Source organism: Dromiciops gliroides, chromosome 1 (assembly GCF_019393635.1).
Source record: "Dromiciops gliroides isolate mDroGli1 chromosome 1, mDroGli1.pri, whole genome shotgun sequence".
Lineage (NCBI taxonomy): Eukaryota > Metazoa > Chordata > Mammalia > Microbiotheria > Microbiotheriidae > Dromiciops > Dromiciops gliroides.
This window is the reverse complement of record NC_057861.1, coordinates 517,047,318-517,073,835: the sequence shown is the minus strand read 5'-3', so window position 1 is coordinate 517,073,835 and position 26,518 is coordinate 517,047,318. Positions and strand designations below refer to the sequence as shown.

The following is a 26,518-nucleotide window of genomic DNA, read 5'->3' as shown; positions in this document are numbered from 1 at the left end:
CCCACTGTAGACCACTTACTTCCTTTGAAAAGTTACACATGGTGTATTTTAAACCTTCAGACAGCTGTTGTAGGTATGCTTAATTAATCACTAACGAGGTTATTTTACTTTGAAAGATTATTTGAAGTACATAGTTACAGAATCATTCTGGGATGAATCTCATTTTCAACAAGTTAATTAGTCACTTAGGTCCTTTGGGAATCTTGTTTTTTCCACTTTTAAATTCAGACCTCTTCCAGGAAACCTTCTCTGAACTCTATTGGGAATGACTCCCCTCCCCCCCCCAACAATACTTTGCCACTTCTTTTAGGTGCTTAGCTACCTTAAAAAAAATTGTATAGATTTTGTGCTTGTCAATTCCTGTTATGCTCTATGAGACCTAGAACTGTGTCTTATCTAAACTTTGCACTTTTCCCTGTTCCTGGAACGATCATCTGTAAACAGGTGCTCATTATTGTCTGCTTTCCACCTGACACCCCAGAGAAGAAGAAACCTGAGGTCCAGAAAGGTTAAGTAAGTTGTCAGGCATCTAGAAAAGAGAGAGAATTTGAACTCGTCCTCTTACTGTAGAATCTGTATGCTGTATCCACAGTAACGTTGTTTGTTGTATTCGTGGAAGGTATCACAAAATGATTAATTCTTTGCCAGTTGTAAAGGATGCAACATGTGCAGAATATTGATAAAAGTGTAAAAAAGCAGCTCTTGTGATAAAGGATAACCCCAAAGTCTTGGTGCTATTCTAAGCTATTCGAGCTTTAAGACTTTTGGGACCTTGTATAGGTTAAACTTTCCTGCAATGGTTACTCCAACATAATATCACATATACACACATGTTGTACATACATGTATATATGTATATGTGTGCATACACATATGTGTATGCACACATATACACATGTATTAAATATTACTGATAATATCTTCAGTTGGAATTTAATAGTCTAGTAAAATGGGCCTGCAGTATTTTTGCACAGTATATTTTTTGTTTGTTTGTTTTTTGTTTTTTTTGCAGGGCAATGAGGGTTAAGTGACTTGCCCAGGGTCACACAGCTAGTAAGTGTCAAGTACCTGAGGCTAGACTTGAACTCAGGTCCTCCTGAATCCAAGGCCAGTGCTCTATCCACACAGTATATTTTTAAAAGATCTATCCAAAAATAGTTCAAATTAAAAAGTTCTAGTTCTAACTACAGAACTTAAAACAAAAGGATTAATTCTATAAGAAATGAGATTTTATTGTAGTTGCTTTTATGTTTCTCTTCCCTTGAAAGTTAACTGATTTTAAAAGCCCAAGCGATACTTCTAAAATGCAATTTAAATAAATGGCCACTCTACAAATATGTTTTTATATTCTCTAGGAACCAATAGAGCCAATGTTGTGTAATGGCCTAGCCTAATCAGGAGACCAGATTCTAATTCTCTTTGTTTTTTTTTTTTAAAAATAACTATGTGACTTTGAGCAAGAATGATATGAATATATTTACTTACCTCTTTGTATGTAAAGAACAATGGATGAACTCATTTGAATTAGATAATAAACTAGAACTCTTATTATACTCCTTTTTATAGAGAAAGAACTGGGAGCGCAGAGATAAAGCTTCTTGCTCAAGTCAGTCAAGCATTATTTATTAAGCACCTTCTATGTTCCGGGAACTGTACTAGGCTCTGGGGATACAAAGACAAAGAATTAATCTCTCAAAAGCAACTTGTATTCTTGAGGAGGAGTCAAGTGTATATGTAAGTATATAAAAAACAACAACCACAATAACATTTAAAGGGAGGCTACTAGGAGATTGAGGGAATCTGAAAAAGGCTTCATATAGAAGCAGATGCATAAGTAGCATGTTGAAGGAAAAGGAATTTTATGAGGCAAAGGTAAAGAAAGTGCTTTATAGGTATGGGGACCTAAATAAGATAAACCAGTGCAAAGAGAGAGATGGAATATCCTATGTGAGGAACCGGGGTGGGGGGGGGGGGTACTGTTGGGCTGTATCTCAGTATGAAGACGAGTAATGTTCTTTGGGAGGAGATAGAAGAGAACAAATTTGAGAGATGAGGTAAAATGGAAAGATTTGGAAAGGGATTAAATCTGTGAGGTGAAGGAGAGCAGGGAGTAAAGGTTTTAAGCCTGTGAGACTGAAAGGATCGTGTTACAAAAAATAGGGAATTTTGGAACAGGGAAGAATTTTGAGGTAAAGATAATAAGTTTTGTACATAATAAGTTTGAGATGTCTCTGGGACATTCAATTTTTCAAAGTCACATAGTGAATTCCTTAAGGTTCTTTGCACTTCAGCTTCTTCATTTATAAAAAGGAAAGGAGTAGTAACTGGATGGCTTTTGAAGTCTTCCAACAACTAAAAAAATCCAGTGCTCTATAATTAATTCAGTCAAATGATGGAACTGATTGACTAGAAAATCGACATGAGAAGAAAAAAGTTAACTGATAGGCATAATTGTTGGTCTTTACTGGACAAAATTAAGGTCAAGTGTGAAGTTGCTAATTTTTTTCTATAAATTTAAAAGTTTTAAAAATGTTGTAAAGCATTGTGGTTTTATTTTTTGCTTCAAAAGAGGTTTGCAAATTGTAGCAGTTAATGAAATGAAAAAGGAATTTCTTAACTACATAACTTAAACACTTTGACCTTAAAATAATTTTCCTTGTAAAATGATTTCTCTGGATAAGAGGGCCTAATTGCTGATAGCCTCATTATATTGCTATGCTAATTTAGGTAGTTTAAGGTGCTTTGGGCTAAATTTTCAGGTTGTAGCTATCTTTTTACATAAATATAGTTTTAGAAAATATATCAAAAATAACTTTCAGTACAAATGGTATTTCTGAGTTTGTGAAAAATGAAAGAATAGCCCATATCTCCTTTTAAAATTTAGCTGATCATACCAGTCAATCAACAAGTAATTATTAATAATCTAAATGTGCCAGGATAACGGTCGGGGCAGCAGTATGCAGGTACAAAAAAAAATAACCTGCATTCCCAGTGAGCTTATGGAAAAACTAGGACATATAAATTATATATAACATAAATATAATGTCAGTGTATACAAACATACAAATAAGTTAACTACAAAGTAGTTCGAGAGAAAAGACCCTAAAATTAAGAGATTAGGAATGGCTTCATTCAAAAGATGATGCTTGAGCTGTATCTTAAAGGAAGAGAGAGACTGTGGGGTGAAGGTAAGGGTGGAATACATTCAAGGCAGGGCAGACAGGCAATAAGAAACAGAGAGAAGACCAATTCACCTGGATTTCAGAGTGTGGGCAGGGACTATATTAATAGTGTTAACTTTGACAGAAATGGAATTTTGAAAGAGGAGGGATTGGGGAGAAAAATGATGAGTTCCGTTTTGGACATGTTGAGTTTGAGATTTATCAGTTTCATCCCATTTTGAAATGTTCAGTAGAGGGTAGCTAGGTGGTGCAGTAGATAAAGCACCAGCCCTGGATTCAGGAGGACCTGAATTCAAATCTAGCCAAAGACACTTAATACTAGCTTGTGTGACCCTGGTCAAGTCACTTAACCCTCATTGCCCCACCAAAACCAAAAAAAAAAAACACAAAAAAACTAACCAAAACAAAACAAACTTTGAAATGTTCAGTAGACAAAATATCTACCTCTGTGTAGAGATGATAGCTAAAGCCATAGGAACTGATGAAATTACCAATAGACTATAAAGGGAGAATAGAAGAGTACCTAGGATAGATTTCCTTGGAGAACCTGCATAATTAGGAATGTGGAAGATGAGCAACCAAAGGAAACTGCTAACAAGTAGACAGACTGGTAGCCATTAATCTAGGAGAGATGATTGTCACAAAAACCCAGACAGGAGAGGCTCTCTAGTAGGAAAGGGTCGTCAACAGTATTAAATTCAGTAGATAGGTACAAAAGAATGACAACTGAAAAAAGCCCATCAGATCTGGTAGTGAAAGATCATTGGTAACTTTGGAGAAAGCAGTTAGTGAGTAACGGAAGTGGAAGCCACAAGTGTAACTTTTTCAAGGAGTTTGGCTTTAAAAAGAGAAGAAATAAGACTATAACTCATGGGCATGATGGGAACCAGAAAGCAAAGTGGAAAAAGAATCTACTAGTCATGTCTTGGAAGAAATCCCAAATAAATACACCTAGGAATGTTAGAGCCAAAAGTTTTAGATAGAGGGGGGGAAAAAACTGCAAGGAGCAAGCAAGAGTTCAAGTACCAAGGAATCACAGTTATCAGAAAGTTGTAAATTTATTATTGATATCCCTTCTCTTCCCCCTATTTCAATAGTTTTATCTTTCTGGATCAGAATATGATGTTGAATTTGAGGGACTGATATTAAATTGCCCCCCCAAAATATGAAAATTTCAGGAGGAAATGTTGTCACAAGGTAAATTTGTATTTAATCACTAGGAGAAATGCCAGTTTCTTCTTTTAGTAAAAAAAATCCTTCAGATTACTTTGGCATATGTATTATCCTTGAGAGGAGTCTTATGTTCTAGATTTGGTTCAAATGACCACTAGATTACTATAGTGCTAATTATGCTTCTGTTATGGTATCAAAAGATATAGGAACACTATTGATTAAGTATATACAGTGAAAGTTAGTGATTGAATCTAATGATAGGTGGATTTGGTGACAGTTTGACATGACTTTCAAAGTCCCTTTTGGTTCCTCATAGGGTCTGATGGTAGCCTGTGCATAGGGTCTGATGGTAGCCTGTGCAAATAGTGTGAATCTCTCCACATTAGAAGACCTATCATCTCCTCTCTCCCCCCACCCCATCCCACTATTTCTTATCTTCCAAATGTTGTCTGCCTCGTCAGCCTGGGGATTGCCTGGGCACTTGTTAAAAGCATGATCAACATGACTTTGGGTTTTGTATGCTTGGAATCTCCTCTATTTTAGATTCTTGTTTTTTGCAAAATTTATTTCTGCTGTTTTACTATCAGCTCTTCATGGGAAAGTTACATGACACAAATTATTTGAAGGAAGAGAGTTAGGAAGCTTTCTCTCCTTTTTAACTCACGCAGCACTCCAACGTTCTGTCATAAAATGGTGTGAGGAGAGGACCAGAGGACTACCAAGGGTTTGCTGTTTAATCCCAGATAGCCAAATTCTTTCAAAATTGATCCACATTTCCTTGGAAGCAAATAACATACGTGCTTAGTTCTCTGTGAGGTGTGGTCTAGTTAGAACAGACTTGGTGTTGGTGGTTGGGGGAGATTCTAATATTTATTCCCTCCTCCATTACACTTTTGTTGTTGTTCAGTCATATTTCAGCCATGTCTGAATATTTGTGACCCCCTTTGGGGTTTTCTTGACAGAGATACTAGAGTGGTTTGCCATTTCCTACTCCAGCTCATTTTACAGATGAGGAAACTGAGCTTAACAGGGTTAAGTGACTTGCCTTGTTCACAAAGATGGTGTCTGAGGCTGGATTTGAACTCAGGAAGATGGGTCTTCCTGACTCCAAGTTCAGTACTCTATCACTGTGCCACCTAACTGCCCCATTATGCATATTACTATTATACTAATAATTATAAAGCAGAAATAGAAATTTCAAAATGATGAGATAAAGATGAAGTAATATTTGATCTTAGAGCTTATAAGGAGCCAGTGGAATTTGTTGAGTAGGAAAGTGTCATGATCAGAACTGCATTTTAGAAAAATCACATTGGCAACTTTTTAAAAGATAGATTGGATAGGGGAGAAACTTGAAACAAGGAGACAAATTAGGAAGCTATCACAATAGTCTAGAAAAGAGACCCTGAACTAGAGTTATGGCTATTCAAGTGGAGAGAAGGGGATTAGGATTGAGAGATGTAGAATTAGAAAGACAGATTTGGGGGCAGCTAGATGGCGCAGTGGTAAAGCACCGGCCCTGGATTCAGGAGTACCTGAGTTCAAATCCGGCCTCAGACACTTGACACTTACTAGCTGTGTGACCCTGGGCAAGTCACTTAACCCTCATTGCCCTGCGCAAAAAAAAAAAAAGAAAGACACAGATTTGGCAACTGATTGGATATGTGTGGTCAGGAAAAGTGAGAAGTGAAGGATAACTCCAAGGTTGAGATCTTAGGTGATCAGAAGGATGTTGGTTCACTAATCAGAATAGGGACGTTTGGAAAACGGATGTTGGGGGACAGGTAATGAATTCTGCTTTGGACAGGCTGTGCTTAAGATATTTATCCTGGGGACAGCTAGGTGGTGCAGTGGATAAAGCACCGGCCCTGGATTCAGGAGGACCTGAGTTCAAATCCAGCCTCACACTTGATACTTACTAGCTGTGTGACCCTGGGCAAGTCACTTAACCCTCATTGTCCCGCCCCTCCCCCAAAAGATATTTATCCTGTACATCCAATTTTAAATGATCAATAGACTTTGATGTAGAACTTTAGTTTTAGAGAATTAGGGCTATCTACATACACATTGGGGGGTTATCTAGGTAGAGATGATTGAAGCAGCTAGGTGATACAGTGGAGTACTGGGCCCAGAATCAAAAAGACCTAAGTTCAAATTCAGAGGCAGACACTTAATAGCTGTGTGACTGGGAAAATTGTTTATTGCCTCAGTTTCCTCATTTCATAAAATGGGGATAATAATGGCACCTACCTCTCAGACTTATTGTAAGATCAAATGAAATGATATTTCTAAAGCAGCACAGTGCCTGGCACTTGGGAGGGACTATATAAATGCTAGGGGTTTTGTTGCTATTTTAATAATGATTATAATAAACCTATGGGAGCTCAGCAAATAACCAAGTGAGATTGTACAGAGTGGAACAAAAAAGGGCTTATGACACAAGCCTTGGGTACACCCACTGTTAGAGGGTAGCTGTGATACATCATGAAATGGGTAAATGATCCAGCAAAGGAGACTAAGAAGCAGTGGTCATAAGAGGAGGAGGAGAACCAAGATAGAACAGTATTAAGACAACCCAGAGGAGAAGATCCAGTCAGAGAGGGTGGTTATTAGTGTTAGATGTTACAAAGAAGTCCAGAAGGATGAAGATTGAATAAAGGGGGCAGCTAGGTGGCGCAGTGGATAGAGCACCAGCCCTGGATTCAGGAGTACCTGAGTTCAAATCCAGCCTCAGACTCTTAACTAGCTGTGTGACCCTGGGCAAGTCACTTAACCCCAGTTGCCTCACTTAAAAAAAAAAAAGATTGAATAAAGACCAGTAGATGGGGCAATTAAGAGATTATTGATAAGTTTGAAGAGTCAGTTTCAGTTGAGTGTGACATCAAGGCTAAGGAGGACAGTTAAAATCTGAGAGGCTAGAAGAATAATGGTACCCTGCTACCCTCCACTCTAGCAAGGAATTTTGTAAGGAATGGGGTATATTTGGGAAGATGTGTGGGAGGTAATGTAGCTATTACTCATATGGGTCTGTTCATCCTATGCTGAAAAATGAGAAAGGTGGGCTGGGAAGGGGATTACTTGCTGCAGGAGCAACAGCCTAGGAGTCTACTGCTATATAATGGAGGGACAGGGTATGGAAATGAGTGGGATCAGTGTGGGAATTTGCCTTTGTTAATTGGTTAGGTTAGGTTGTAACTTCTCTGAAGGGTTGAAGATATTACAACCACTGAAGGCCAGATTTGGGAGGCGATGAAGTAGATTCTCTTCACCCGGAAATAGGGTCTGAAATTCCCAGATTGCCCTCCTGTAGGCCCTTCTTGATCTTCTTCAGATTGAGTTCTGTAGAGGCTTAGCCCCCTACCCTCTTTCCCCTCTTTGTCTTTGATGGTCTGGATCACCTTCTCTTATGGGGAGTTTAAGTGTTGCTAGATCTGATTGGGGCTGTTTACAACCCCCAAACTTCTTTTAACTGGGTAATTACTAAATTTCTTGAATGATTCTAAGCGGTTCAGGCTTTTTTCCAAAATACTCAGCTTTCTGGAGTTGCTCTAGGCAGGCTCTCTGCCCTTTCAGAACAACTGTAACAACCTGGCACTGCCTCCCCGCACCACCCCCCCATGTTCCTTTTTGATTTCAGTTTCTGTTAACTTGCCAACACAGCCACACATCACAGCAGTGGGGCCTCTTCCAGATCTCCCCAAACTCTGAAGTTGAGTTCCATCAATCGACAAGCATTTATTAAGCTTCTCCTATGTGTTAGGCATCGTGCTAGATGCTGAGAATACAAATGCAAAAAATGAAAATACTTTTTCGTAAGAGGCTGGGATTTTATCAGGGGAGACACATAGGGTAACATATCAAGAACTGGAAAAGACTTCCAAGCTCATCTAGTTGAAACACTGACTACCCTGGCCCCACTGCCTGAAGGCTGGGTATGTTACATTTCACCCCACCCCTGGGGTTCTTTGATACCTTCAAGGGTATTTGAGGTATCTAGGTTCTGCCATTGGCTTCAGCCCTTACCAATGATGTTCCCCTAATTGTAGGTTCCCTGCACTTCAGTTCCATTTAACCACTATCACTCAGATTCATTTTTACAAAGGAATATTGACTTCAAAGGTATAACAAGTCTACAAACATATTCCTTACATAGTGGGAGGAGGAAGCATAATCTCCCCCAAAAAAACCATCTCATATTCTGGGGAGAGCAAGGGAATTAAGTGTACAATTTAGCTCATTTCCTTTGTAACTAAGTCCCATGATCCAAGTCCAAAATCCCTCATTGGGCTCAAATCCCAGGTATCCTCTTGGCTTCTTTGCTGGGCTGACTGACCGCAATACTCTCTGTGGAATACTAGATCTGAGGTTTGATGTCGAAATGGCTTCATGTCCTATACTGTGGGAATTCTGTCTCCTACACCTGAAATTGAAGACAAACAAAACAACCCCAGGTAGAGGGGGAAGAAACAAGCCCTTTCTCCTTTATTGGTTCAGTTTATGATGTCCCATAGCCGTTATCCTGGTAGTTGGTTTCTATTGCAACGGCTGTTGCAAATCCCCCAAGATCACTTTTGTCCCCTAAATGCTGGAATGCCACATCAGTTTAGAGATTGCTTGGGCAATTTTCAAAAATGTTGTCTATGATTTGGGGTATTTTGTCTCGATTCTCCTCTATTTTATAATCTTTTTCTTTTAGATAGTTAATTTTCCATGGTGCTGCTGTCCTAGGGGTACTTCCGTATCCTGATTCTATGTAAACAACTGGGCTTAGAGGGGTTCACAGCAGGGCCTGGCTTTTAGCCCAGGACAACAGGAGAAAGCCAGGAAGTGTTCCACAAATATGACAATGCCTTGTGCTCTGCTCTAGTATCTTCACATATTTTTGAAAAGAGCCTTTCTTTTAATGGACCATTTTAAATAAAATTGATTGCTCTTATAATGATTTGAAAGCCTATGTGTCTCCTCAATCATATTTCTCATTACGAGATTATTATGCTTTCAATGTGTCCAAATTGTACAAGTAATTATATTTTTAATTAGTGTTTTTAGACCTGTGATTTGTCCTGAAATTTACTGAGCTCTTTTAGTGCAGGGGCAAGTATAGTTCTCCCATAGTACATCATTTTTCTTTTTTCTTTTTTCTTTTTTTTTTAAGTGAGGCAATTGGGGTTAAGTGACTTGCCAAGGGTCACACAGCTAGCAAGTGTTAAGTGTCTGAGGCCGGATTTGAACTCAGGTACTCCTGACTCCAGGGTCAGTACTCAATCCACTGTGCCACCTAGCTGCCCCATGTCCATCATTTTTCAAAGCCTGTCATTTATATTAAAGTTTTCTCTTGCTATGGCATTGCCATAGATCATAGGATAGAATTTTTTTTAAATGGGTCAATATTCTCCATTGTCCTCAGAATGTAACCTAACAAATATATGTTCAAGTGGAGCCTACAAAGTGGCATGTGAATTCCCCATACAGTGTCACACTTAAGAACTCTTATTTAGGTGTATGTAGGCTATTTCTCTAGCATTTGGTTCACTTCTCCAACGTGCTTTCACACTAACGTGTCTGAAGTTCCCAGAGATATATCAGCACCACAGTTACATTCAAACTCTTACAGGGTCCTAGAGGTAATCCTGTCGAGGGAAATTGACATCTAGTACTCACTACTCAGTTTTTGAGCATCCATCCAAGATTTTTTCCATTTGTACAACCAGACACAATAATGGTGCTTGGATCATATACATTGCCATTTATATAATAATAAAGTCAATGAAATAAGATTATAAATACTAACAAATACATAAATAATGAGACACATCACAGCGTACATATAAGCTGAAATCATATTCTTCCACCAGTGTATGGTAAGGAATGGGCATGCAGTTGTAAGGACCTGGCTTGGAGACATATATGGAAGATAACCCATTTTGAGGATAACTCAACTCTAGAGTGTAGGCTTCATATTATTGGTCCATTTTGGAATGCCTGTATCACATGAACCTGTTCTCAGCTCACTACTTAACTATTGATCCTCTTCACTCCTCAACTAGGGAGATCCTCTTCTCTACTTACAGCCTTTATCAGTTCTTTCAATTAACATCACTATTAAAAGCAAGTTTAGAGAGTGTTAGTACCAAATGTGAATAGCAGTTTCCTTTAAGCTAAAGAATCGTGAACCTCATAAAACTGGTGATCTCTGGGTGATACAGATCTTCTGAGCTAGTTAATTATTCACCCAGATGCTGTGCTGTCCAATCAGTGTTAGTGTCAGGAACTGACACAGTTACGATTTACTATTTCATCCACCTTACCAGGTTGCCGCAGTTGCAAAATCCCTTCTGCTCTTCCATCTCAAACCAGAGATGGCGACGGAGAGCAAGAAGGCCTTAGGAAAAACTTTGCCCTTTTCCAACTCCAGTTGGCCCTGAAGAGCAAAAGCTTTCACTGGAACTCTTGGCCAATGAGGTCTTTTCTCTCTGATCAATAAGGGATCTCCCAGCTAAAGTCCTTCCAGTCACTGCTTCTAACTGCCACAACCCAAAATGATCAATTTTTGAGCCCCACCTGCTGTGTCTTCAACTCAGGTTTCTCCTCTGCTGCTTTCTTGTGTGATGATCCCTCTTGTTCTTTCTGTGATTGTTGTTAGTGGCTTAAGTGATAGCTTCCTGACTCTCAAGAGACTTATTTTTGCTTAAAAAGTCACAACTCCCTAATGTTTTTCCTATCAAATTTATAGTCAAAATCAAAGCACAGTGTCCAAGTGTTTATATTTCTCATGTTGTTGTTTTACTCTCTTTAGCCATAGAATATGCATATGCAAATGAGTTAACATTACATCATCATGTTTTGCAACTCTTTTAAAGCTATTTCTCTGCCTTTTTATAACTATTAACTGTTTCCCTAAGCAAGGTATCACTCCACATTGTTTACAAGTTCTGAATCTTCACTTCTACCTACATTTTATCTCCAAAACTATCCAAATCCCACCTACAAGTTGTTTTCTCTTACATATATTTCATCAGTGTACATGAAAATAACATACATCACTATTCATACAAGGTATTAAAATATTCATCCATAGCAGCGGTAGTGTTAAACTGGCTCATATCCTTTGACAATTAATCGAAATATTTTTCTTTGTAAAAACCACCTTTTTGGCCTTTTTCATCATTAACAATTCCTTATGAAAAGGGCCTTAAAGAGATAGTGTATCTGTCAGTAGAGGTACCCTGAAAGCACCTTAGAGGGTAGTTCAACCCTTTCATTACAAATAAAGAAACTGAGGCATAGAGCAGTTAAGTAACTTGCCCAGAGTTAAATAGCTTGTAAATTTCTGAGAAAACAACTGAATTTAGGTTTTCTTAACCCTAATCCTATTATAACAGGGTGCATTCAACGTGTTTGCATTATAACTATATCAACTGTTGCTTTAACTATTTGCAGTGTGAAATATAAAGATTTTAATTTCTCAATTGATTATAAAGTCATCAGACAAAAGCAATTTTCCTTCCTATCACATTAATCTCCACATGGAACCATTCAAAGCTCTTGTTTATGATTCACTAAGAATCAGTTTGACCATGTCAATAGTTACAAGTAGTAACCAACATTTCTCCCAAGGAATGAGGCTTTTTACACTTAGCAATTCTATAAGATGCCTTTTATGATGGGAGGAATCCTTTTGATGTCACTGATGTGGCTTGTGAAAAAGTTTGTTTTACTTGTTAATAGCATCTAATTTTCTTCAGAAAAATTCTCTTGCCATCTTAATCTCCATGTACTCTTAATGTTTCTTTGTTTCTCCACTTTAAATGGTCTCTGTTATCTTTCTACCAGTTTTAGCTATTTCAGTGGTCTCCTTTTTCAAATTGGTTATGTATTTGTCTACCACAAAGGGCTATTATTCCTCTTTAAGAAAAATTAGACAATAATTTAATTGTTGAAAATTCCAAATGATTATATACGTATTCTCATTCTTGAATTATTTCTCATTTTTTAAAACCTAGGGTTTGTTGGGGGATTTTTTTTTTGAGACTAAGCTATCATATTGTACTTACCAAAATGAGTGATGAGGAATATAGCAGATATTGTATTTCTTTAAACTTCCACACAAAGATAATTTAATTTTGAATTTATATCCCTCACATTCAAGTACAGCAAGCAGTTCATTTGTCATGAACATATGCTGACAGATTTTGATAGTGACAGATTGTGCCTCCTCCCCTTGCTCAAATTTGACCTTGTTTGCAAATAACATTAAATAATCACTGCACAGCATTCACTAACAGAACAAATTCTCAGTGTTAGTCAAGCTTTTGTTGACTTTGATTTGAACTCTGTTTTCATTGAAAACAATGCACATATTTATGTGGAAGCTGTACTAAGAAATATCCAACAGTTTTGGTCATTGCTTCATGCCCCTCAGTATCTTGCATCCTCTTCTCCCCACCATCACTTTGCCCTGCCCCACAAAAGAGGGCACACTCCACAGTGTGGAGAACTGATTTATGTACTTTACAACAGCTTATATTAAATATAGAGATGTTGTGGAACAGTAGAAAAGAACCTTGACTATAGTCAGAGGACATGGATTTAAATCTTACAATAAATGTTTATTGTCTATATGGCCTTAGTCAAGTGACAATTTCACTGAATCTCAATTTCCTCACTGTAAAACAAAGGGATTGTATTAGATGGCTTCTGAGGTTCCTTCCAGCTCAAGATCTGTGATCTTATGATTTTCTTATAATAATCAAGACAGAACCTCTCCTGATGCACTCCAAGACCAAATGTTATAAACTAAAGGTTGAGAAAAGGTGAGTGGAACAGAATTAGAAAGTATCATCTTTTTTAAGATAAATTTTTATTATGAGCTTAACAGTCATCAAAAATGAACACTTTAAAGTACAAATGGTAGAAAAAGAGGATTGTATATGAATCTACCATGTGTAGCTTGGTGTTCTTTTAAAGTGTACATCAGTTTTTACTGGTTACTAACAGTACTTCCTTTCCTTTCTATTAACCCTTCTGAATTTCCTCCTGCTCTTTTTTATATATTTATGTGTTTCATTGGTAGTCATTTTTTTTATGCATTGCTATCTCTATGCCCAATTCCCACCAAAAACACTCCCTTGTATCCCAGCAAAAGCCCTCTCTTGTAACAGAAAGGATAATCAAGAAAAATACATTTGTGTTATATTGGTTGTGTCTGAAACTGTATTGCTCATTCTAGACCTCCAGTCACTTCCCTATTCTGCCAACAAGTGGGAAATATGCTTCATTATCAGTCTTCTGGGTTAGTCATTTCAGATCAGAGTTCTTAAGTCTTTCAAAGTTAAATTATTCTCGTGGTTTTGCTTCCATTACTCTGTTTCAGTTCATACAGCTCTTCCCAGGTTTCTGTGAATCTAGGCCCTTTCATAAATTTTTATGGCACAATGATATTCTGTTATATTCCCATACTATAATTTAGCCATCCTCCAATTGATGAGCACTCACTTTGCTTCTAGTTCTTTGCTGAAACAAAAAAGTGCTACTATAGATATTTTTATACACACTAGTTATTTTGTATTTGTCTTTGATCTCTTTGGAATAGTGGTATCATTAGGTAAAAGGGTGTGTACAAGTTAGTGACTCTCCTGCCACTGCCCTTCCAACAACTGTCTTTTTCCTTGCTTGTATTCTTTGCCAATCTAATAACTATAAAGTATAAAATCAGAGTTGTTTTAATAGCGATTTATAGCATTTTCCCATATATTGTTGGTAACTTGCATATCTTTTAAGAATTAACCTTTCAGAGGCAGCTAGGTTGATAGAATACTGGCCCTGGGGTCAGGAGGACCTGAGTTCAAATTCAGCCTCAGACACTTGACCCTTACTAGCTGTGTGGTCCTGGGCAAGTCACTTAACCCCAATTGCCTCACCAACCCCCCCCCCCCCAAAGACACAAACAAACAAAAAAGAATTAACCTTTCAGCACGTAGCTATTGGGAATGACTTTTGTTCACATATATTTTTATCAATTCCATATTGGTTATTAGATCCGTATCAGAGAAGTTTGTTGAAAAGTGTTTTTTTCTCTCCAATTAACTCTTTCCCTTCTATTTCTGATTTGATTGATTATGCTTAAATTTTATGTCATCAAAATTATCCATTTTGTCTTCTGTGATCTTCTTTATATGTCCTGTTTGCATTAGCAAAAGGTATATACTTCCCTGCTTTTCTGATTTGTTTATATGACCTTTATATATAGGTCATGTATACATCTAGAGATTACTATGCTATACTGTTTGAAATTTTGGTTAATAGGTTATCAATTAATGCTACAAAGCCTAAAAGAGAAGTGAGAGCATTTTTCAGTTAAAGTTACAAGTTCAAGCTGTGACATGACTGAAAGAGGAGAGAAAGACATTTTCACACATGATCAACCTCTGACTTGATCATTTTACCAATTGGCCTTGATTATGGATGGCTTCAAAAACACTTAACCTTAGCCCATAGGCGAAGTACCATTTGAGATTTTGGTATAAACCTATTTTTTCTCAGACTGCTTTCCAGAAATTACAGTCTTTTAAAATGCTTTTACATGAATTTTGAAAATAGTAGACCCATTTTATTTATATAATATGCATATATGTATATATGCATATATAAAACTTAAAATTTAATTTGTTTTAATTAATAAAAATATACTTTCCCCACCTCTTCCTCCCACCATTAAAAAAAATAGAAAAACAAAATCATTGTAAGAAAAACACATAATCGGAGCAGCTAGGTGCCGCAGTGGGTAAAGCGCTGGTGTTGGATTCAGGAGGACTTGAGTTCAAATCCAACCTCAGACACTTGACACTTACTAGCTGTGTGACCCTGGGCAAGTCACTTAACCCCCATTGCCCTTCAAGGGGAAAAAAGAAGCTAAAGAAAAACACATAATCAAGCAAAATTTTAAAGTTCCTGAATTAACTATTCCTGAAAATGTCTTTTTCTATCCTTTTAATTCATCACTTCTCTGGTTATGTATCATACTTCATCATTGGTCTTCTGGAAACAGGATTAATCACTGTTTTGATCAGAGTTCTTGTCTTTTTGAGGTTATCTTGTCAGGGCCAATTAAATATATGTATATATTTGCTTTATGTCATCTCATCTTACCTACAATACACTTGATTGAAAGTTTCACTTTCGGGAATGTACTTATGTAAAGGTATTACTAAAAAATATTAGTCTTATCTTAATCTTTTTTCTTCTAGTATCATTGGTAAAACCCCATTTTCTTTTGTTATTTCAGATTCTATTAATTCCAAACAGTAAGAAGAATTATCTTCTTATATCTGGAATGTGACATCAAATTATTTGAAAACAGTTGATCATTAGGTGAATAAAGAAATAGACCTAGACAATTATAGTGTTGGTTTTTTTTAGAAATCAACTCTTAATTTTCTCAATATCCCAATCATTATTTGACGAAAGAATCAGTAAATATTAAGGCATTCTTTCATTGTTGTTCAGTCATTTTCACTTGTGTCTGACTCTTCATAACCCCATTTGGGCGTTTCTTGAAAAAGATACTGGAATGATTTATTATTTCCTTTTCCAGTTTATTTTACAAACGAGGAAACTAAGGCAAAAAGGGTCAAGGGACTTGCCCAGGGTCACACAGCTAGTAAGTGCATGAGCACTGTTCTAGCCATCCTTGTATTTACTATATAATTGGGGAAATAATATTATTAGCTCTTATTTAGGTTTCTTATATGAAAAGTAACAAGTGGGCCCACCTTTGAGTCACAAAAGTATTTATTGGACACTTCAAAAGGGATGTATCCCACACATACACAACACACATGCACATACACATACACATACAAACACCTCACTTGTTAATGAAAGACTATCAATATAACAAAATCATTTTACAGTAGAACAATGACTACCTCCTCTGTGGCATTGCAAAGACACTGAGTGCTTTTGAGTCCAGAGAGATGGTCCCTTGGACAGCCCTTGGCAGGATCTTTTTTTTCCTATATCTGGAGATATAGTCACCTTTGCATTAGGAGAGTTATTAAAGACATGTTGCTACATAGGTCAGTGATTGCTGGCTAAATGGCTTTGCCAGGCTGTTATTAACTTCTTAATATTCTCTTAGAGGCAACACTCAAGTGGTACCTCTAAGTATTGCATTTTCCTCATCTGTTAACACTGTTTATTCCCTGATAATAGAACATTCTTGATAGGACAAAATCAGTCAGCTGAACTTCTGGTATTAGACTCTATCCTGTGAATGAATGTGTGAGGTGTCTGATTGAGAGTCTTACTATGGCCAAACTGTATAGAAGTGAGAACATACAGCAATGTTGGCCCCACAGAAGAAATATAAAAATGCATCTATTTTCCTTCTTTGTAGAGGTAAGGGACTATGGGACTCTTATGGGACTATGGAATATTGAATATACTGTCAGACTTGGAATACATTAGTTAATTTTGCTGAATTGCTTTTGTTTTTCAATTTGTTGTGACATGGAATCATTCTCTGAAGAGAGGAGGAATAAAAAGATACATACATGTACACAGAGAGAGACATACACACATCTATATATCTTTATACACACATGAATAAGTATATATGTATACATATATATTAAATTAAAATGCTATAAATTAATCAAAAAATCTATTTTCTTACCCTCTCACCTCCCCCATTAAAAAAAGAAAGGAAACAAAAATCTTCTAAACATGCTTAGTCAAACAAAACAAAGCAAATTTCTGCATTGGCCATGTCCAAAAAATATATATCTCAGTCTATACCTTGAATCCATCACCTTTCTGGCAAGAGGTGGATAGCATGGTTCATCTTGGATCCTCTGGAATTATGATTGGTCATTTGTGTTGATCAGGGTTTTTAAGTCTTTCAGAATTCAGTCTAGAGGACTAAAGATGAATCATACTGCCAACCTCTCGATGACAAAACTTAAAATCTAGAAAGAAACATTTCTATTTGGACATGGATGGTGTAGAAATTTGTTCTGCTAGACTGTGTGTACTTAAAGTCAGGGTTTTGTTTTGGTATATTTGTTTTTTATTGTTCTGTTGGGCAGGATAGGAGGTGTGGGAGGCAGAGATAATAAACAACTTTTAAAAACAAATAAAAATAAAATTAAAACTCTCAGTCATTTATCATCTCTAAACAATGTTGTTGTTATTGTTTTCTTAGTTCTGCTCACTTTATTCTACATCCATTCATACAAGTCTTGCTAGGTTTCTCTGAAATATATTATTCATGTACCATAACTTTTTTTTTTGTTTTTTGTTTTTTAGTGAGGCAATTGGGGTTAAGTGACTTGCCCAGGGTCACACAGCTAGTACGTGTTAAGTGTTAAGTGTCTGAGGCTGGATTTGAACTCAGGTACTCCTGACTCCAGGGCCGGTGCTCTATCCACTGTGCCATCTAATTGCCCCCTGTACCATAACTTGTTAAGCCATTCCTCAGTTCATATATACTTCCTCAATTTCCAATTCTTTGCTACTACAAAGAACAGCTACAAATATTTTTGTACATATGACTCCTTTTCCTCTTTCCCTGATCTCTTTAGGTTGTATACCTAGTATGTGGTATCACTGGGTCAAAGGGGATGGACATTTTAATAATGTTGAGGGCATAATTACAAATTGCTTTTCAAAATGACCAGACCAGTTCACAGTCCCATTATCAGTGTGCCAATACTCATTTTTCCCATACCAACATTTGTTTTATTCCTCTTTTGTCAACCATCACAATCTGATATCTATAACTAAGAATTGCCTCAATTTGCATTTCTCTTATTGTTAGTGGAGACAGCTAGATATCACAGTATATAGAGTGCTGGACCTGGAGTCAAGAATATCTGAATTCAAATTCAGACACTTACTACCTGTTTGATCCTGGGCAAGTCAATTAACCCTGTTTGCCTCTGTTTCCTCATCTGTAAAGTGAGCTGAAGAAGGTAATGTCAAACTACTATAGTATCTTTGCTAAGAACCCCCCCCCCCAAAAGGTTCACAAAGCATCAGACATTACTGAAAATTACTGAAAAGCAACAACAAAAAGATCCAACCATTCTGGAGAGAATTTGGAACTATGCCCAAAGGGGTATAGAATTGTGTATACCCTTTGATCCAGCAATACCACTACTAGGTTTATATTCCAAAGACAGCCCCCAAAAGAGAAAAAGACTTGTCCAGGGTTATATAGAATCTGAAGCAGGATTTGAATTCAGTTTTTCCCTACTCAAAGTCTAGTTTTCTATTCTACTCATCAGATAGGAGCTAGCTTTTCTCCTGCTGTGTGTCTAAGGTGGTGGTGGGATATTTGAGATTGTGATGATGTCAGGTTTCATCAGTGTGCTCATTCTGGGTGCTTAAGCCCCTGAATCTTTTTGAGTAGTCACCTACTAGTGTTAGAAACGTTGCTAACAGGGGGCACCTAGGTGGCGCAGTGGATAAAGCACTAGCTCTGGATTCAGGAGGACCCGAGTTCAAAGCCAGCCTCAGACACTTGACACTTACTAGCTGTGTGACCCTGGGCAAGTCACTTAACCCTCATTGCCCCGCAAAAGAAAGAAAGAAAGAAAGAAACATTGCTAACAGCTCAAATAGTGTTGTGCAGCTCTAGTGTTAGCAGCCCTAGTGTTGCAGCTTGAGCGTTAGCAGCTTGAATATTGGCAGCTCTAGTATTGCTAGCAGGTTGATGCTCATAAATTCCAAGCAGGCAGCAGTTGGTGGGTGAGGGATTCTTTATTCATCTTCTGGAAGATGGGCACTCTTCTGAATGTGCCAGAGAGTGCACTGAAGTGAGGTTCCTCACCTCTATTTATACCCCTCAAAGGGTCCCCTCTGACCAATCACATTAAGGCATTTTACTATTCCTTATTTACATACTTACCCCTTTCAACATAACAATAACAACCAATCAGATTGTACCAAGTGGACCAATCATAGTGCTAGAAACTAGTCAGGTGGTACCAGTCGACCAATCAGATTTTACAAACTACAATACCAGGCTTTAACCTATTCTGGGCAAGAGCTCCTCCTCAGAACAATGCTGTGTTAACATACATAACTCTTCAAGAAAGAAAACCTGACTTGGGGTTTGACCAATCAGATTGTTCCATTTATCGACCAGTCACATTGTGGCCTTAGGCCTATGCTGGAGTAAGAATGTTCCCATTCCCCACTAAACAGTGCTTGTGTAAACATAACCTTTCAAAACAAAACTCAAGTTGGGGATTGAGCTCCAAGTCACGTGGGGATCACCTCGGCGCCTCAAGGTGAACTCCCAATCCAGCCCCACTCCCACAAAACCCAAGCCCTTCTTCAGGCCCTGCTCAGGCCTAAGGCCCAGGACTCTCCGCTCCTCAAAGCCTTGTGTGCTACCCACCCCCTGCTGGGAGGTTTGGGCCACAAAGCTGTAGAACCTGAAAACAGACTCACTCTCTGCTTTTAGGACTCTGAGTAGAGTGCAAATATAGTCTTTTCTCTCACTAGGAATTGGGTATGTCCCCTGCTGCTGCTCTGACAGGCTATGATGTGAAGACCCAGAGAATGTAAGCCCTATTTACTGGAGATCCTACTGGCTTTAGCCTTAGGTGGTCTTTCTTCTACCTAACTACCTTTAGGATTCTGGCAATTACATGCTATTCTAGAGTGTATAGAAGAGCTTACAACTCTTTCTGTGGTCTTACTAAATCATTGCTTCATCTGATAGCCTGTTTTATTGGCTACAATATAGTCCCTGGCCAACTGATTTACCCATAGGCCAGTTGATCTATTAACAGAAATTAAGGGGTAGGCAACAGAGAGACCTGATAATAACGAATTAAGTGAAGTGCCTTGTTATAACTGTATGACATATGAAGAGGTTTGTGTAATGGAATTAGAAGGGTGGCTTGCCATTGGCCAAGTGGAAGTTGGCCACACTTCTGGTGACCCTTAAAAAGCAATCTTGCAGGGGCAGCCAGGTAGTACAGTGGATAAAGCACAGGCCCTGGATTCAGGAGGACCTGAGTTCAAATCTGGCCTCAGACACTTGACACTTATTAGCTGTGTGACCGTGGGCAAGTCACTTAACCCTCATTTGCCAAGCCAAAAAAATGAAAAAAAAAAAAGCAATCTTGGTAGCCCTGGCACATAATCCAAATAGAAACTAGCTTTGTGTAGTGTGACCCCTGAATGACCAAAGATTAATGGTGTGAAAGGATTTCTCCCCCTCCCCCCCCCCCACTCCTTTAGGCCATGGCATTTTGCAGTGGAGCTACTTGCCCAGTAGGAGACATTAAATGTAACAGAGGACAGAAAGTCAGATATCTAGGCAGGAAGTAGCTATACCCATTTCTTCTAGGCTCAGCTGGTTGATAAATTTTAATCACCAAATGCTATAAATTAGGGGTTGATTTACTTTTTTAAATTGTCTAGACTTAAGAAAGTGTTTGAGAAAATATTAATAATGCAGACTAAACTTAAAAGTATGTCACACTTTTTTTTGAGAGCCAGTTGTTAGGTATTTACCCTTGGATATTGAAATTGTAATTTACCAGCAAACTCCCGGCTTTACTTCTAAGACCCAAAGCCACTTAGGAGTGCTCTGGAGTTTTGAAATGCTAGTGTGATTTGAAAAAGCAATGAATAGTATATTTTATGAAACTCCACAAATAAAATTTCAGTAAAATAGAATACAAAAGGTATGATAGTATTCTACCACAACATAGTTGCTTTTACCTACTATGTAAGGTGATTCAGGTAAAGTCTGAATGTTATTTCTGTACCTTATAAAAGTGAAACATGTAATTACTATTATCAATTAATCGCTTGAACAATATTGATAATATAACTAAAGTTGTAATTTAAATCTGAAGATTGGTGGAAGCCTTCATTTCTTCCTTAAAGAGTCGTGCTTTTGTGTTAGATCACATGATGTTGGGCATGTTGATTCATATTACAAAGTATTTCCCAAGTCTGAAATGTAGTTAAAGTTAGAAAAGTGATACAATTTGTTTTGTTGGTTTGTTGTTGTTGTTGTTAGGAAAACCACATCATTAAACTTGGCAGGTTTACTAATCCCTTCTTGCAGGTGGTACAAAGACAGGTGTAATAATGACAATGGTTATTAAAGGTGGGCTTAAAACCATTATTCTTTTCACAGTTGATGTTGTGGCAAAATATGTCATTTAACAGTTAACCAAAGGAGGTTTACTTTACTCTAATATGTCGAGGATATGAAACAAGGATACAGTGACATTTAGTTTTTCTGAATGTACCACCTCCCATCTCCATATGGAAATACATCTATTCACTCTCAATAAAAGGTGACACATAGTTTTCCAATTCAGAAGTGCCTTAACTCTATGTGGGTGGGACTTTTTATGACTTTTGGTAATGGCAGAAGTTGCATCAAGAGATTCAGGAGCCAATGAAGTCCCTGGGACAACTTTGTTGCCTGTTGTCAAATTGACCCAAAATTGAATAGAAAAGAAACTGAGCTAGCTAATTGAGTCATAAGATGGAGTCCATGTGGTTTACTCAGTTCCCACAATCAACCTCTTGCAGTCCTAATTCTCTCAGAATAGGTGTCCAAGGGAAAACCTTTTATGTGTACTTCATCCCATTCCATTCCATATTCTCCTGCAGATTACTCTATCAGCCCACACTCTCACTTATCTTCAATTTCTCCTTGTCTTCTGGCTGCTCCCTTACTGCTTACATTCGATAAAAGCCAGTGTCCCAGCCCAAGCCTCTGTAGCTTGTTGTTTAGGGTTTGATGGCTTAGAATGAGTGTAAATAGCAATTGTTTTCTGTTCTGGCCAGAAACTTGAAGAATCTTTCCCTCCCAAATTGATATTTTTATGATGGTAAATAAGGTCATCTTTGGTGTCAATTCCCACCTAGCCCACAGTCATTGAATGGGACTTGCCTCTGACAAACTGAGGCTTGGGAAAGACCTTAATTTAGAAAGGACATGGTTATCCACTGCATCCCCAGCCATAGCTATTTTGTTTTTCCGTTGGATTTCAATGACTGGAGAAGAGAGCGAGGCTGATGACTTTGAGCTGCTCTGCTTCACTTAAATCCAATTCTTGGACAAGTCAAGACATCACCCTTGTTATTGGTCCTCTTCAGAAATAAAGGAAGAACAACAATGACATAAGAAATTGACCCCAATTACATTAACAGGTCCTTATAGATGGGGACTCATTGGGCCAGAACAGGGGGCAAAGTTCTGATCCAAAGTTCTGGTTCCTGCTGAGAACAGAATAATGAGATAGAAGAATGAAGGTGAACAAAAGACTTGGAATTTCCACTTGTGGTAAGAAAACTCTGTACTTAACCATAGTCTGACATACTCCCCACCATGCATAAAGGACCCTAGCACCAAATGAACCCAAGTAAGCATGATTTTTAATGTATCATCACCACTTAGCAGTAGAAGTGTCCTGTGCTCGGGCAGCGAGGTGGTGCAGTGGATAAAGCGCTGGCCCCAGATTCAGGAGGACCTGAGTTCAAATCCAGCCTTAGACACTTGACATTTACCACCTGTGTGACCCTGAACAAGTCACTTAACCCTCATTGCCCCACAAAAAAACTAATTAACTAATTAAATTAATTAATTAATTAATTTTTAAAAAGAAGTGTCCTGTGCTCTACCCATCTTGTTCGCTCTCAAATAACCCAACCCATAAAAAGGGCAACTCTAGACAGAGTGATGGTATGGCTCTGCATAATTTTTTCATTAGCAACTAGGGTCCAATGACAACGAAAACAATAGCAGTTCTATATCACTTTAAGGTTTGCACAGTGTTTTACAAATATCTAATTTTATTCTCACAATAATCCTGGGAGGTAGGTACTATTATTATTCCCATCTTACAAATGAGGAAACAGACAGACAGAGGTTAAGTGACAAGTTAATATGACAGGGTTATACAGCTAACACTGTCTAAAACTGGTTTTGAACTCAGGTCTTCCTCTCCAGTGTTCTGTCTGCTTCCCCACATAGCTTCACAAGTGCTTTTCAAAACTGGTATAGTGAATAGTTGCCTTGGGGAACTTAGAGTTCCAGAAGCCTAACAATTGTGTATTCTGGCCACCTCTTGGTGCCTATCAAAGATTCCACTCAGCTTGGTCTTTATGGGCAGAGATCTCCAGAAACATGGGCCCTGCAAGGGCTTAAGGACCCAAGGAGAACCAACTAGCTTATCTGCTAGAGCAGTAGCCTATTCTTGGCCCTACTTGAAAGAGGCAGACTTGTAGGAGACTTGGTAAATGGCAGTCATCAGTATACATCGGTGAGGACTATGAGTTCTCCAAAACCTGAAGAGACCAGTTTTCCTTCTTAGATCATGAGGAGTCAAGTGTCATTAGCTTTTTCTGGACTAAGCACAAAATCTTCTGAGTTTTCCTCACATAGTTGATTCCCCAAAAACTTGACTGAGCAAGGTAGACCCTGGATTTTCTTAGGGTTGATTTTCTACCTCTTACTTCTCATATGGGTCACTATCTGATCTAGGGCTTCTGTCACTGGCTGTCTGGCCCAGTAAACATTATATTTATATTTATATTAAAAAACCATTATATTATTAATATGGTGGTGTATGTCAGTGCCCTGAGGAAAGGAGGCATCTTTCAAGTCTCTGCCTAACAGAGTGGCAATATGAGGGAGAATGCAATTGTATTCTTTCTGAGGTAAAAGGACATCACTCCTGATTAGTCTCAGCCTTGAAATAGAGAGAAAAATCTATAGAGTTAATAACTCCATACTTCTCACCCTGGGCCTGAGCTATATGGTATACAATACTGACAAAGTCAGAACAACTGTAGAAATGGGCATGATGACTTTGTTCAGTTCTCTGTGGTTGACTGTAACCTGCCAGGTGACATTTGCCTTCCTCACAAGGTAACTAATATAGAGTTTTTGTTAAGGGGAACTGGTATAATGTGATACTCTAGCTTCCTTCATCTCTAAAACTAGAGAAGAAATAGATTTCATACTCCTCCTTCCTCTATTCCTATCCTGGAACCCAGTATTGTATGGTGTTAACTTGGTTGGATGGTTTGGGTAATTCAAAGGTTTCCATTTGGCCCCAAGGTTGATGAAATGGTCAGCACAGATACTGAGTCTACAATATCTCTTCCCTTCATGTCTTTCCCCTGTAGTTTCCCTGAATCATCCAATTGAAGCAATAACTTTAGAGGATGACTCAGGCTTAAATAGTGCTGAAGGCCCCTTGTGCCCTAGTATTGAATTTCCCTGTATAGTTTTACTAGCACACCAATGGGCTGGCTATCACGTGCTTTCTTAGCAATCTCAGATTCCAGGTCCATACCCAAAGCTCCATTCAGGAAAAGGTATCATTTTCTGCCTGCCTGGCAGGCCAGCAGGTATAGTTCTATCTTCTACCACCCTCAGAGCACCCATTTATATTCACAGCTATATTTACCCATACCCACTGCCATCCTAATTTCCTGCTTAGATTTTACCAGTTGATCAGCCCACACCTGTAGAACTGTGTGTCTCATAGTTAAAATCTAAAGCCTTTGGGGTGGGGTTCCACCCAGGAGGCAGGATGTAGGGTGCGTCAGGTCATGAGGAGCTGAATAAATCCAATCAATCAAAACTATTTACTTTAGAAACACCACCTCTTCCCTTGCAGATCCTCATCAAGGTGATGACTGTAATGGGAATTCATCTTTATGAGGCCAGGTGCAGATAACTCACCTTCTCAGCCACCTAAAAAAGGCATTAAGAGTATTCCAATATTTAGGCTCTGAGAAATCCAGCTAACTTTAAAAATATGTTCTTAGAGAGTCCTCTGTCCTATGGAAGTCAACTGGGAAAGAATAGCTCAACATTGGCTCCATTGGACCAAAGCTTCTTAAACTGTGGGTTGGGGGTTGCAAAAAATTTGGCAACAGTAAAAGTTTTGTGTATACCAATTTTTTATACCAATATACCCGGGGTCGTGTAAAAATTTCTCAGGCAAAATGGGGTAGGGAGTGGAAATAATTTAAGAAGCCCAGCATTAGACCATGCCCTCAGTAGCCATTACTGTAATGAATCGTTAGATTTCTGTTTGAAATCTGTTCTCTTGCAACCAACTAAGCTTTTCAGTGGAGAAGGCCTGCCCATCCTTTGCTTCCTCAACACAGTGAGTCACCCCATTCCCAGTAGCAATAATAGGATAAACATGGAGCTTTCTTACCACAGGTGGGAATTTCTATGTTTCTACTTCTTGTCCACTTTGACTTTTCTATCTCATTACTTCCGTTTCAGCAGGAACTATAACCTTGGAGTCAGAAAGTATAGGATGGGCACCTGGATGTGACATGTCAGTCCCCTCATTTATCAGGAGAGATGCCTTCACTTGATGGCGACTAGCTCCACTAGCTACTCCTCGACTTTCTTTACACAGTCCAAAAAGGAAAAAAAAAGAGATCCAAGAGCTCCATTCTTATTTACTTAGTTGTAGTGGTCCAGTTTGCTTTCAGAATTATTATGCAGTAAGTCCACCTTATGCAGAACACTCAACAATAACCAGGAAATTCTGGACTTGGTACTTTCTTTACCCTCCCAAGAAGCTTCCTCCAGCACACACTGAGATAATTGCTTTACCTGGGTGGGAACCTGCTCCCTGGTCCATAGAAAAGATCCTCCATATACAATTAGGATGGCTCTTCCAACCATGCTGTGTCTTGCCACCTAGTCACCCCACCCTCTGTATTGTCATTTCTTTTCTCTCAACTTGACTAAGATGTGAGCTGTGAGGCCACCTCATCTAGTCCTAACCTGCCAACTACACCAGATGTTAAGGGTATACTCAACATTGCCACCCTGCTCAGGATTGATGTTGGAATGAAATGGAGAGCTCATACATCACTGAATAGTTTAAAAAGGAGGTTTATTTTGCCCTAACACAGCAAGGATATGTAACAAAAGTACAGTGTCACTTGGGTGCTCTGTATACATTCCTATTGATGTGAAAATATGTTTGGTCTTCTTGGCAAAATATAATGACTCATGATCTGCAGAAATCCACAAAGTTGGAGTATGACCCAATGTGGATGAAACTTTTTATTCCCTTAGAATGTCATGGTACATGATGCTGTTTCAAGTTAGGCAGGGGCCAATCAAACCTCAGGGACAG

At 38.3% G+C, this 26,518-nt stretch overlaps 1 protein-coding gene across 13 annotated transcripts in view; it reads left to right on the top strand.

The window, feature by feature from the left end:
* The window catches only part of SEMA4D (semaphorin 4D), a 207,624-nt gene that overhangs the window by 50,708 nt on the left and 130,398 nt on the right, over positions 1–26,518 (top strand). For 3 of the 13 annotated variants that reach the window (XM_043972998.1, XM_043972985.1, XM_043972945.1), the window contains exon 2: positions 1,567–1,734. The exons of 9 other annotated variants lie outside the window; for them this stretch is intronic. The gene's annotated coding sequence lies outside the window, so the exon portion shown is untranslated. Of the gene's footprint in view, positions 1–14; positions 74–1,566; positions 1,735–26,518 lie in introns of those variants that run through there. One more of the 13 variants, XM_043972971.1, reaches the window with a different exon arrangement.